At 41.4% G+C, this 13435-nt stretch overlaps 1 protein-coding gene across 4 annotated transcripts in view; it reads right to left on the reverse strand.

Moving 5' to 3' along the window:
* PAPLN (papilin, proteoglycan like sulfated glycoprotein) overlaps positions 1-6972 on the reverse strand; it is a 57674-nt gene extending 50702 nt beyond the window's left edge. Inside the window, exon 1 of one of the 4 annotated variants that reach the window (XM_088167026.1) lies at positions 6740-6972. The gene's annotated coding sequence lies outside the window, so the exon portion shown is untranslated. Of the gene's footprint in view, positions 1-2679; positions 4283-6739 lie in introns of those variants that run through there. The other 3 variants (XM_088167024.1, XM_088167025.1, XM_088167023.1) reach the window with 3 other exon arrangements.
* Between the last annotated feature and the right edge of the window lie 6463 nt (positions 6973-13435).

A 13435-nucleotide genomic window follows, 5' to 3' on the forward strand; every position in this document is an offset into this window, starting at 1 on the left:
GGACATGTACCTTGCTTTGCTTTCAGAATAATGTCCAGTTTCTTAGATAAGAGCAGTGGCCTAATCAAGGGAAATGAACAGCCATTACTACTTGCATTTTTCCCAGGGGATATGCTCAAATATCTCGGAGCACAGGATAATACTGAACAGTAATCTTACATCCTAGAAAGTGTGTTGATGGCTGAATAAGAAGGAAAAGAAATAAGGGTCTCTGGGATGTCAAATCAAGTCCACTGCTACTGGGGACATTATGGCATCTCTCTCCATCAGCTGCACAAGGGTTTGAAAATTGGAGGCTTCAGCTTACTCTGAAAAAAAATAAATCTTTTGACATATTGATTTTTTAACTTATTTTAAAGAATTTACAGTACAATAAGTTTTGATTCAACCTGAACTGAGCTTTTTTCAAACTTTTTTTCAACTGAACTCTTTTGAATAGTGCACCAATAACTCCATTCTTCTCAGACTCCCACTCACTATTGCAGGATAGGTGTGTCATTTAGTCCTCTGAATGACAGCTGCTCAGTGTACAGAACGAATCCTGTCAACTCTTCAGGAAAAGCAGCTCAATTTCATGTTCAGGAGACATTACAAAGTCCTTAGAGGAAGGGTGGAAAGTGTGTTACACACCGATGGGCTCTACTGTACAAGTTAACTGCATCACAGACCGTTATCCTTTTGCAGTGTATCTGCATTGGTTTATCTCTGCTGCACTGGCCACACATGAACTCTTTCAGGTGCTGAGGATGTTGCAGAGGAACTGTACAACTTTTGTATAGATACAGCTACAAGCAGAGCTGATTTTATTGCGGTTTGCCAGCACGCAGCCACTGGAGTCAGCAATGCAAGAGAACAAGGAGGTATCAACTTCATTACTACCTTGTCTCCCTTCTTGGACACTTTCACATAATGCAGCTCAGAACCATGGAAACCAGTGCAGTCATCAGTATTTCAGTATAATCTGCTCCAGGAACAGAGCAACTCACAGGCACTTGGTCTGGCAGGATTCTCTCTCTTAGTCCCTTCTTGACAACTGAGCCAATTCCTGTGCTGTGCTCTCCAAGAGAGCCTTCAAATAAATTTACTCTTTGTATTCAAATAATTGGATACCTCTCTTCATCCATTTCCAAGATGAGTGAAATGGCAAGCCTGTCACTTCATATTTATTTTGATTCTCACCCAAATCAGGCGAGACTTTTATTCAGGCCAGCTTTCTAAACAAGCTGATAGTGCTACACCAAGTTTCAGCTCTTCATCCTTAGGCCGTTTAAAGAAGAAAAGCAGCATGTAATGATAATGTCGGTATTCAAAATGCAAAAAAACAACTTCAAAGTGCTGTGACTAATTCTGTGCAAACTGTGTTGTGAAAGGCACTCCAGTACACTGCACCTCAGGATACAAGTGAAGGCACTATTCCATTGCTAAAACTATTCTTGGATACACAAAGATTTGCCTGCAAAAAAAACCCAGAGGAACTATGTGTAATGGAATGAACGTTGTTTGTACACCAGCCCAACTACTCCTGAGTACAAGTCATGTAAAACCAGGGCACAACTGAGTCTATTGGAAGGGAAGTGGTGTTAATTTTTTCTAGTATTGGATAGCACCTCTAGTTTTTCTGATCTCTCACCCCAAATCTTAGGTTATTTACAGGAAATCATTCTAACAGCTTTCCTTAAAAATAGACACTTTGAGTCATACTAATTAAGAAACTGATCATAAGGACACTGCAATCCCATTTTCTTTTCCTGTATCATGGATTTAAATATTGCGTAGGGCAAACTTGGCAGCCACACAGAGAATCTCATTTAGAAAGATTAACCTGTGAACACAGAGGGATCTGGAGGGTCTCTGTTTGTCCACTCCTTGATGCACAGGATTTAAACAGGGTAATTATATTCAGCAAACATAAACACATACACTCAAAAAGTAACATATACATGCATTAAATGAGGCAATACCTTATCTTATTTAGAACAGACTCCCTCAGCTGTTTGTTTTCCTTTTATTTTGGTTATACATTTTAATGATTATAAAAATTAAAAGAAATCACAAGTGGTAAGCAGATTTGAGCTAAAGAACTTATTCCAAGGGAAAACATTTTTAGTTCTTATACAAACAAATACAATGATTAATGTTGATTTCTTGTGCTCCCCAAGCTGTCACTGGTGAGCAAGGAGCAAAGGGTCAAGGCTGGCCATTTGTATTCAATAACATTTGAAAACATAAAGGACAGTCTCTAAACTCCCAAATGTTTTCTGGATAATCAAATCTGCTCTAACCAAAATAGCAAAAAAATGAAAGTCTAAATCACACATATTTAACAGAACATGTTATCACATGAAACAAAACCAAAAAATGTGTTCCCCATGGATGCCACTCAAAACATCAGCCCTTTGCTCAGAAGGTCTTGCCCAGAGCTCAGTCAAGATCTGCATTTCCAAAGGCTTTGGACTAGGCATAGACTGATAGGGCAGAGAAGAGGGCAGAGAAGGAACCAGCTAATTCTAGGCCTGATCTCAGTATTTTGTAGTGATTGACATGGTTATTTTCACCATGGCTGGACCAAGTCCTAAGATAAAGTCTTGCTGAACTATTCTGCCCAAACCTTTAGGGAAACCAAAGCAGCCAGGTTTCCCTTCCCACCGAGCTGACTCCCTGTCCCCCCACAGAGTGTACCTGGGCTCCTGGTGCCACACACACCCTGAGGCTGCCAGCAATGGAAACAGCTTCTCTGCTTCTCACAAGCAGCAGCCCTTGCTGGGAATAGGGAGCTTGCCAGGCAGAGATAACAATACAGCAAAGCTTTGGACGGAAGAAAGAAGTTGGCTACATCACAGCCAACATGAAGAAAGATCCTCCTGGAACTATTCCAACTATTCTCCATTTAAACATTCAGGCTTTTTCTCTCAGCACTCTTTCCACACTCCCCCCCAGAGATCTCATGCTATTCACTGTGGAGTCTAAAGTCACCTGCTCTTAGCTGGGCTTGGCACTGACTACCACAAATGCTGCTTCAGAGATGCAGAAGCAGAGAGAAAAGTTGAAAGCAAAACCTCTGACAAGCAATTCTCACCCCCACGCCCACATACATTTATCCCTCGTAATTCCTGGTCCATTTATACACATTACTTCCGCTAAAAAAAAGTAAATCCAGTGCCAAAACATAGCTCTTTGGTTAAAAAAGTGTTATATTCAGCAGAGGTTTTAACTCTAGCATACTAAACACAGAGTCATTAGGATTTAACGCTATTGAAATGGAAATCGAGACAGAAACCTTTCCAGTTCTTATACTTCACTTTGGAATTGGAAGAGGACAACACTGACTGTAATTGCATTAAAAGATCCTTTGGAACAACCTGCCCTTGATAGAAAGTACTTGGAAGCATGAGGCACGACATAAGCTCTTGCTGATGTCTTCCAGCATCAGGCAGCAAGGAAGCTGACACCCTACTAGGGACAGCATTACAGCCTCGCTGCCCAGCAGAGAAAAGTCAGCAACAAAACAGAGCAACAGGGGCTGTCAAGACGATGATCCTTCTCTCCATCTCAGCAGACTCTCGCGGCACAGCTCTCTCCTGTGGCTCAAGGCAGTGACAGTTCTTTTCCCAGGCTCTGTCCTTGTGCAACCCCTATAGGGCATGAGAAGGTGCCCAGATCCTGGCAGCTGTTTCCATATGCCTCAGATCTCTGACAAGGGATTCTGGAATGAGATTTCTCTCCCAGCATGATGAGGTCTTTAGTCACTAACAAAGGAGCCTTCTGGGGTAGAATTCCAGCTGCGCCTGAGATCTTGCCTCCACAGAGCTGATTTTTTCCAGCACACAGGTTTAGTCTGAGGAGAAAGGAAAAGGGTTGCTTTTACCATCCAGGGATTTTCAGTTGCAGCAGTTGAAGGTTTCTGTTTTCTCTTAGATCAGGGTAAGAAATCTCTTGCTTCTCCTTCCTGCCACTTCACAGCTGCCGGTTGAGCTTCTGTGCTTGCCGCTCCTTTGCCTCAAAGGCAAACTTGGTGTCCTGCAGCTGGGCAATGGCCTCCTTGGCCTCCTTCAGGTCCTGACAGATGAGCTCGTACTTCTCTATCAGCTCCCTGTTCTCTCGGCGCAGCTCCTGTACCACCTGGTTCACCTCCTCCGTCTGCTTGGTGCAGTGGATCTTCAGCTGCTCTACCTCGGAGAGCATGATCTCCATGTTCTTGACCAGTGACTCCAGTTTCTCTTTGGACATGGTGTCAGGATCAGTTCTATTCAGTCTGCCCAACCCAAACCCAAAAGGGACAAAGAAAGCCACCCTTTGCAACATGCACCAGGACGTCTGACAATCACAGTCTTGTGGTCTCTTTTTATACTCCCTGCTGCTCATCCTCCTCCCTTCCCTTTCCTTCCCCAAAGTGTCTCTAATCTTCTTTGCTTGGTTAATCTACTTATTTTTATTGCGTTGTAGAAATCGACTGAAGGGCTGACAGCCCTGCAGTAACATATGTGCTGTGCAGCAAAAGCCAGAGCAATAATGAGACTCTGTGCAGCCTGTCCACAAAAAACAGCTTTCATCTAAAGAATTCTCTTGGGAACCCCTTGCAGTACCCATTAAAGTACAAAGAAACCTCTTCAAGCCAGACGCCTACTGCAGTCCTGTGCACCCAGTCCCAAGAGCACAGCCTGACTTTCATCTTATATAAATTGAGGTAAGCAAGCTTACAGCAATACAAATCATGTATAGGCAAAGAGAACTAACCTCAGTTTCTCTTCCTCTCTCCTAATCTTATGTTTGGGCAAGACAGAAGGAACAAAATATAAAATTCCTGGTTTTTTTCTCAGGAGAAAAATCCATCCAACAACAAATGCTGCAACAACCTCATCTCCCATTGAAAGCAGTCACAATGGTTATCTCAATCAGTGGCAACCAGTTACTGGGCCATGTACCACCACTTGAAGGTGGCTCGTGTTCTGTTAGGGACATGCAGGCTAGAAATTTTAAACCCTGGTACCCCTTCCCTCCCTTCAATTCCATCAGTAACACTGGCCCCAGAAGTCACACAAAAACTTACTCCTGTACACACTTGCCACCCACACCAGGATGGCAAATGGCTGCTGAGCACTACTGAACTCAGAATCAGGACTGAGACATGCCAGTCTCAACACCCCGATTACTCAGGTCACATCACACAGCAGGGTGATCCCAGCAGCCACAAGGGATTAAGTGAGTCTGGCCGACTTTCTGATGTTTGACCCAGACTTTCTTATGTATCCAGTTAATTAATGCACTTGCCTAGACAATAAGAATCATTAATTAGCCAAGTATCTGATGTAACAATATCACCCTTGAGATATTACTTTGTCTGAGGTGATATCACGTGTGGCTCCCCAGGAAAGAACCCATGCTACTTAGCATTGATTGTCTGGCCAGAGACTATGGCAGAGACAAGAATGCAGGTTTGCTTTTGGGGAACTTGCAAATTAAGGACAGTAAAGTATGTCTCTCTCCTTCCTCCCTACACAGGAACATGTCCTTAAGGCTGAGTCTGCATCTTTCCAAAAGCTTTCAAATTGTTCTACACACTCACAGAAAGGCAGAGTCTCGTTTGCCACACAGCACACAGACATGGATCTGTGCTCACTGTATTCACCTCACAGAATTACATTCCAGTGCACGGTATTGCATAATGGCCTTTACTCTGGCACGCTGTTTTGCAATTCCAGTTCCCCTTAAAAGGATCCTGTAATGCCATCACATACATTCAATACCACACTGAGGGAGAATACATGTGTTCATGTGCAGAGCTCTCCAAAATATATTTTTCCTTCACTTTTCTCTACAAAATGTTGCTTTTTTCAGCTATGAAGAACTTCAGATGCTTCATCTCACAACTCCATTGCTCCTTCTTCCCTGCTAGGCTCAGAAATATAAAGCTCTTTCTTCCAGGAAATTTTACATCTCCTCCAGCAGTGGATGAAAACACTGCTGGATGCTGGCCAAGCCCTGACAGTGTTCAAAGGCCTGGGACTTCTCACAGCTGGAGGTTAAAGAGCTGCTCACAAAGCCAGCCATCCTACTGCCTCTCACACAAGTGCACCAGCAGACCCCTCTCAGCCTGGCAGATGGAGCACTTTGCACCACACTTTGAAATGAGCAGAGTGACATCCTTCAGATGAAAAGAGAGTGGGAGAATCTAAACATAATTAGAATATGTCCTAAAGTCCTTGAAGAAACATTTGCACTGGCTGTCAGCCCAGATCCCACGTGATGCACATGGCACTGGAATAGGCTGGAACATGCTGCAGCATTACAAAACAGCAGGTCTTCATTAGTGAGGAATCTTCCCTGTCTCCACAACTGTACACGCTGCACCCAAACACTTTAAATCAAGCAGAATTACAATGATGCACAGAGGGAGTGCCACAGAGGCCATCTACTTGGATATTAGTAATTGATACATCACCTCTCACTGTCTTACTCTCAAAATTATTTAAGTTGCCTTGGATACAGACAGAATCTTGGCAACAGAAAGGGGGTAGGAGACACTACTGAAATAACAATGTAAAATGAAAATAAGGAGTAGCATGAGAGGAGTTTCTACAAATAGATGAGAATTGCTGCTATTCTTGGTTTGATTTAAAATATTATTTGATTAAGTAAGAAGTAGGAATTAAAAGTGTGCTCACAAAAATTCCAGTGGGAAAATGATGCAAAAATCACTAGACCTACTGCAACAAGACTAACTTGAACTATAGTTTCTTACCTTTAGTCACTGCTGGACTCCACTGTTGCAGACAAACTGGAGGAAGAGGCAAACACCAATAGTGAATTCAGCTGGGGAAAAATGCAGAACAGCATACCTGAGAAAAACAATTAAAACCACAAGAATTCAGTCCACATGGACACAGAGCAAACAGCAGTCTTAGGAGTGTTGGGGAAATAGCATGTTAAGACAGAAATTAGTGACAACATAGCAGGGGAAAATAATAAAGCATGGCTAGACTGTATCACACAAAAGCAGTAAGGGAATAAGGTAGCTCCAGCTTCTCCCTCCACCCTGCTGGACAGAAAATGTAATGTTTTGTTGTGGACATTTGTCATAAAGGGACTACGAAAGAGTTTGAAACTTAGACAAGTGTTCAGAGAAGATGCTGATATAAAAAAAAGTGAATTCTATGAACTAAGTTTAAGAAGAAGGATGAAAACTACATGGCAAGGTATTTCTAGGACTGTTTTGCAATCATGTCCAGGTCCTCTGCATGTTTTAGGAAAGACAGCTCAGCTGGAAGAATATTTCTGTAATTACTAAAGGCCTGGCTGTGCAATTGTAATTTTGAAAACACCAGTGATTTCTGTGGTCTCAGTCAAATGGTGTTGCTCTTGTTATTTCATAGCCATATTAAATCGGGAAAAATTAGTGTTAAACTTCTCACTGCAGTACATGCTACACTGACAGACACAATTGACAAGTCTACCAGCTCTTTTGTGCATGTTCTTTCCCTATTCCACCTTTCAGTCTGCATACGGGTGTGAGATACATGAAAGAGGGAAACATAGGGCTAGTTAAGAACAAAACAGGGGAGCCACCACTGGGAACACCCACTCCTGCTCTTGTGGATGGCAGGAAAATCGTAGAAAGTGGCACTGGTAGAAGTGAAACTTCTTGTGCTTTTCCATAATGGGTGGGAGCTACAACATCTGACTACAACACCACACTCAACTCTGCTGGTTTTAGCACTAGAGGAAAATGGCAGTATGAGGCTGCCAAGCTCAGGATGGTTCATGTGAGACATATTTGTGCTTCTTCACAGGTCTCTGAGCCAAAGAGAATCAACTACTCCTCTCACTCAGAGGCACACAGAAGCCAGAAATGCAGTTTTCCCATCACGTTCATAGCTTTGAGAGTCTGAAAAGGAGACACAAAAATCATACTCTTTCAGTATCTGTCTAAAAGCAGAGCACTGGTGTTCCAGTTTCTAGTGTATTTAACAGGAGCCCTGGGAATATTTGAGGAAAAAAAATCATTAAGCTACTTCACTCTCTCTTTGAAGTTGTCTCAGCATCACAAGAGGGACAATTCATTATCCTAGAATTTAAAATGGGAAGAACGGCTTTTAAATAACTGCTCAGGCTAAAAAAGATTGCTACTTGGTACAAACCCTGCAAAATAAAGCTTCACATACTTTATCTTCTCAGGCACATACTTAGATTGCTGTATCTACTTCTAGTTTTTCCAGTCACAGATACAAAAGTACAATGCAATGTTCACACATCAGTTGTGGGAGACAGCACTGTAGACTCTTAGTAGATAGCTTAAGGTTATTATCCCCAGCTAACAACGGTCATTATTTTAACAATTGACTTTTAAAAAAGACATACAGTATGCCACTAACTGTTGTGAAAGTGTTAGAACCCTCCAATCTGTTTTTTCTTGCAGCCTTTTCACTTATCCCTGATTTATGCCCAATGGTATGTCTAGCAGCCAGTGTAGCATTGCAAGCTCTGTGCTTCACCATCTAGGAAGTCTACTTGGGTAAATACATTTTATACAAAATCATTACAAGATGAAGTATAAAGAGGTCTCATCTCTCTCAAAACAAAATAAAAACCCACTAAAGACCAAGCAGCACCTGGAGGCACTGACCATTCCCACACCAGGGTGGGAAACATTTGTCCCCAGCTATTCAATTTGTTTCTAATAAAAGACAAACACCATTGTTCCATGTGTCAAAATACTCAGCACTGTGTAAGACATTGACGTAATGATGATCTCATCCTGCAGAGTTTAGAGACTATTGATAAAATCTGCTCTCCTATTAAAACACAAGATTTAATTTTTCCCACTTTTGTAAGCATTAACCATATCTCATGCAATTTGGCAGAATTCAGTTTAGCTGCACATAAAACGACATGATTTACAGATTTTGATCTAAAATACTTCATGAAAAGGATATCTACCAAAATTGTGACCAAAATTGTTGACACGAATGAGAATAATACGTCTCAGTACTGTAGGCGTTGAGAGAGGTATTAATGAATACAGAGGTACCTTTTTCCATTCTGCCTCTATCTACTCATCAGCCAAAATAAAACAATTAATTCAGCATAATACAGCTGAATAAAATAAAAATTGATACCTTTAACAGAGTTATTCCCAAACTGGATTGATTACTCCTTAAGAAATCAACTGGGTAACATAAATACCAAGTAGTGACAGGTGACTTATATGAACTTATAAAACCCCTCCAACCCTTTACTGGGTTTTTTACCACCTAAGAAGAGGAAGAAACTGCTTACACATGTTATAAAACTATTTAATATTTGAGGTGAAAAAGCTATCAAAGCAGGACAGTGATGAATCTTTCAGATTAAAGCAAAGAGCAAAAAATATTAATGACTATTTTTAAATGTTAATAATGTTTCAAAACAAAAGCTCTTCCTAAAATAAGAAATGGTTTTGCTCAGAGTGTCAAACTGTAAAATTTGCAAAGCCCCTCTAAAAAGTAACACAAGGAGTTCTGTGGGGAAGACAATCCTCCACAGCACCTAATCACATTTCTGGTGAGGAAACTACACAGGACATCTCCTGGGGACCACAGGGGATTGTCCAAGGGGCTTTCACCCCCACAGCAGCCTCCTGGGCCGGAGGGGGTGCTCCCTCTCCATAGAGCCTGAAGTCAATGCTGTGAGAAGGAAGAGAAAAGAAGGAAACATCTCCTCTGTCCCTTAGAGCACACTGGGGCTTGCCAGCATCTCCACAGCCTGCAAGGGCAGATCAGATGCACAGGATTCAAATGCTGGTCTCAGTAAGTCAGTGAGCAATGCACCCCGCGGAATAATTAGATCTGATGACAACACAACAGTCAATGGTTTGCCTAATACATCTTTCCATGTCATGTTGAATTAAGGGCTGCTGGAAAGGAGGGGAATGAGCAGAAAACAATTATCCATAATCAAAAAATATATATTTGCCCCTCTATAAATTTAATTTGCAAATAAATAAGCTTAGAAACATTCTTTCATTTATTCTACAGTGTGATTTTTTCCTAAAGATTGAGTGTCCATCCTGATAGAACATGCAGGCTTCAGGAAAACAAACAATGTAAAAATACCCAAACAGGAAAACAAACAAGTAAAAATTCCCAAACTGTAGCTATTATTCAGTACATATGTACTGAAATACTGGCTCAAAGAAAAGAAAAGATGCCCACTGATTATATGCAGGACATGGGGTTATGCAATCTGGTCCTGTAACCAGACTACACCAAATAAACTGGCAGTGGCACAGATGTCAGTAATTACTGAGAAATTTGATCTGGTGAGAAGAAAGGCCTCTTTTAGTTCTAGATACATGTGAACAAACACTCACGTCATTTTTGGTTCAGGATGCCAAATTCTATTATAATGATTGTTTTGACATGACATTTAAAACTCTCCTTACCCAGCTAAACCAATCTCCAAAACACAGCTGAAGAACTTCTCAGTTGTCTGTGGATTTCCCTCGACTACCTGTTGTACATTTAAGAATAAGTCAATCTGCATTATTCAGATATATCAAGGAAGTTTTAGTTGTGTTCACTATTCAGCAGTATAAAAATACTACTCAGTGTTGATTCAGAACCTCAAAGACTGTAAGGAATGGAAGAAGAATGATATCAGCAAGCCCCTGCTGAGGAACTACCTAAGAACAGTTTCACTTAACCATGGCAAGTTGTCAATGCCAAAACACTGGTATAAATGAAGGCTGGCTTCCCAGATGACTGCTCTCTCCAGTTTGTCATAAGATCAGTCTCTCAGCAAATCTCAAACACTATTAAAGTAGACAAAAAGTACTAAATTTTCCGGGGGCAACAAGTAGCATCTTCTCAATACTGTATCCCTAGCTCCCTGTCACATAAACAGCCTTGACAATCTTTAAGCAGATTATGTGCACAACAGCTTCATCTCCAGAGGAAGTGGGATTAAAAGGTTTATTGCTACTATGACAACAGCCAGGTTCTGCTGTTCTTAAAATAGTTTTGAAACCTTAGCAGTGACTGGAAATGCATACATGCCTCCCCTACAGGATTCATCATGTACTAAATACAGTCCTCCAAAAAGAAATCATTTTATAACAGTCTGTTTTTTTCAAGTATATATTTTTATCGTGCTCTTTAAGCCCTTGTTACGAGCACTATGAATAGAAAGCAGTAAAAAAGGCACAGGGCTGCCATGTGGCTGTGATTACAGCTTTAGAAGTGATTATTGCTGGGTGCTGGCTGCAGGCACCAGGACAGGCACTGCCCCCAAACAATAATCACCCCCTTGCAGCACCTCTGCACCGTGGGGTCTCTATCTGCTCCATGCTGCCATTTTTGTCCTTACAAATGTTCCCCTTGATGCCCACAGGTATGCTGTTATGTCTAAGTCTGAATTAATTCCTCCCTCATAGGAACAACTGCAAGTAGAATTTGTCACACAGTTCATTACCAAACTGTATCAGGAGGCCCGGGCCGGGGTGTATGTGTGCCAATAACCACATAGTAGCAGCACCCTCTTCATTTGAGTATGCTATTGTATCAGTGATTAGCATTTTGTTACCGAGGATGGTTAAATAAACCATTGATTCAATCAAATATGCAGCTGCTACACTCGATGAACATCCAGCTGTGCTCTGAGGCATTCTCCAAGTACATTCATGCTGACTTGTACAACAAAGCCAGCAAGAAGTACAATGTTTAATTCTGACAGCAGCATTACCTCAGATCAAAGTGGGTAACCCTTATCTAACACTATTGAGATCAGAAAATTAATATGAACACAGAAGTCTATTCATTATTCCAGTCAGTTTAGATTAAAAGAATATTTCAAAGAAAAATCAAATTGAATCCAATTACATTGGTACTATCCACTAATGTCGCTTGATGCCAAGCTGAAATCATCTTTCCTGCTGCATATCACAATTTAAAGAGAAACAAATATAGGTTGTAAACCTCAGGAAGTAATTGATTGTTTCCTTACCCAATTCTCCCAGTTCTGTTAGTTGCTGCCAATGAAGGCAGATGCTTTTCTATATAGAGTCCACAAACTCCTGACATTTCAGGGCAGAATGTGACCTTAAACATAATTTTAATTGAGATTTCTTGATAATTATAAAATACCTACCAGTGACTGCTATGGACCAAGCTGAGCTGTCCATGAGAGCTGATGCTGTGTCAATAAAGGAATCTTATTTACCTATCCCCAAAAGACTACATTAAAAAATGGAAGTAAGAAAACACAGAGGTAATTAAATTAGCATATTAGATTATAGTTTCAAGTTGAGTATTTCGCCATATACAGCGATATACCACTAATGATTTGCCTCCAACTGGACTCTGTGCTGCTGATCACAACCCTCTGGGCCTGGGAACAGGGGCAGTTTTCAGTCCATCTCACTATCCCCTTATCTAACCTATCCTTCATCTGCTTGAAGTTATGGGAAATGGCGTGTAAAGCTTTACAAAAGTCCAAGTAAACAACATCAACTGCTCTCCCCTCATTGAGCAAGACATCCAGCTCATTGTGGAAGGCAGAGGTTGGTCAAGCATGATTTTCATTTTATAAATTCCTGCTAATTACTCCCAGTCATCCTCTTGTCCTTCATGTACTTGGAAGTACTTTCCAGCATGATTTTCCACGTCAGCTTCTCAGGGACTGGGGAAAAGCTGAATAATAGTTCAGTAGCTGAATGTAGTTCTCCCATTCTTCTTTATGTCTCCTCTTGAGGATAGGACTTAAATTTGCTCTCTACCAGTTTCCAGGAGGCTCTCTCAGCTGTCATGACCATTTAAAGACAATTGAGAGTGGCCTGGCAATGACATCAGCCATCTCCCTTAGCACTTATGGATGTAACCTGTCAGGCTTCACACACTTCAGTATATCCAGTTTGTCTGCAAGCTCCCTAAGCTGAGCTCTTCCACCAAGATCATCTACCTTGTTCCATCTTTCCCTCTGGTCTTACTGATACAGGATTCCTAAAAGCCAGTTCCACCTATTAAACACTGAGGCAAAGAAGGGTGGGGGAGAGGGACACCTTTATTTCCCAAGTCTTCCTTTTGCCATTACATAACTGTAAAATGCCTTCCCATAATTGCAGACTGCCTCCCTTCTTCTGGCCCTTTACATCTCTAGCCAGATGCAATTCTAGAGGGGCCTTTGCTTTCCTAACGCTATCCCTGCAAGATCAGAAAACAACTCTGTGCTCCATTTGAGTCATCTGCCCCTGCTTCCACCTTCCACCTTCCACCTGTACTTCACTTTCTGCTTGTCAGGATGGACCTCTCTTTACATCTTTCATGCAGAGACAAAAGTTAACCCACCCCGCCCAAAAAAATCTCTTCAATAGAAGTTAGTCAACTCAAACAAATTTGAACTTTGCAATGAATACTTTTCCAAAACAAAGAAAAACCCCAAAGCTCTGTTTCAATCATATTGATAA

The sequence above is a fragment of the Sturnus vulgaris genome, chromosome 6 (assembly GCF_052056855.1).
Source record: "Sturnus vulgaris isolate bStuVul1 chromosome 6, bStuVul1.hap1, whole genome shotgun sequence".
Taxonomy (NCBI): Eukaryota; Metazoa; Chordata; class Aves; order Passeriformes; family Sturnidae; genus Sturnus; species Sturnus vulgaris.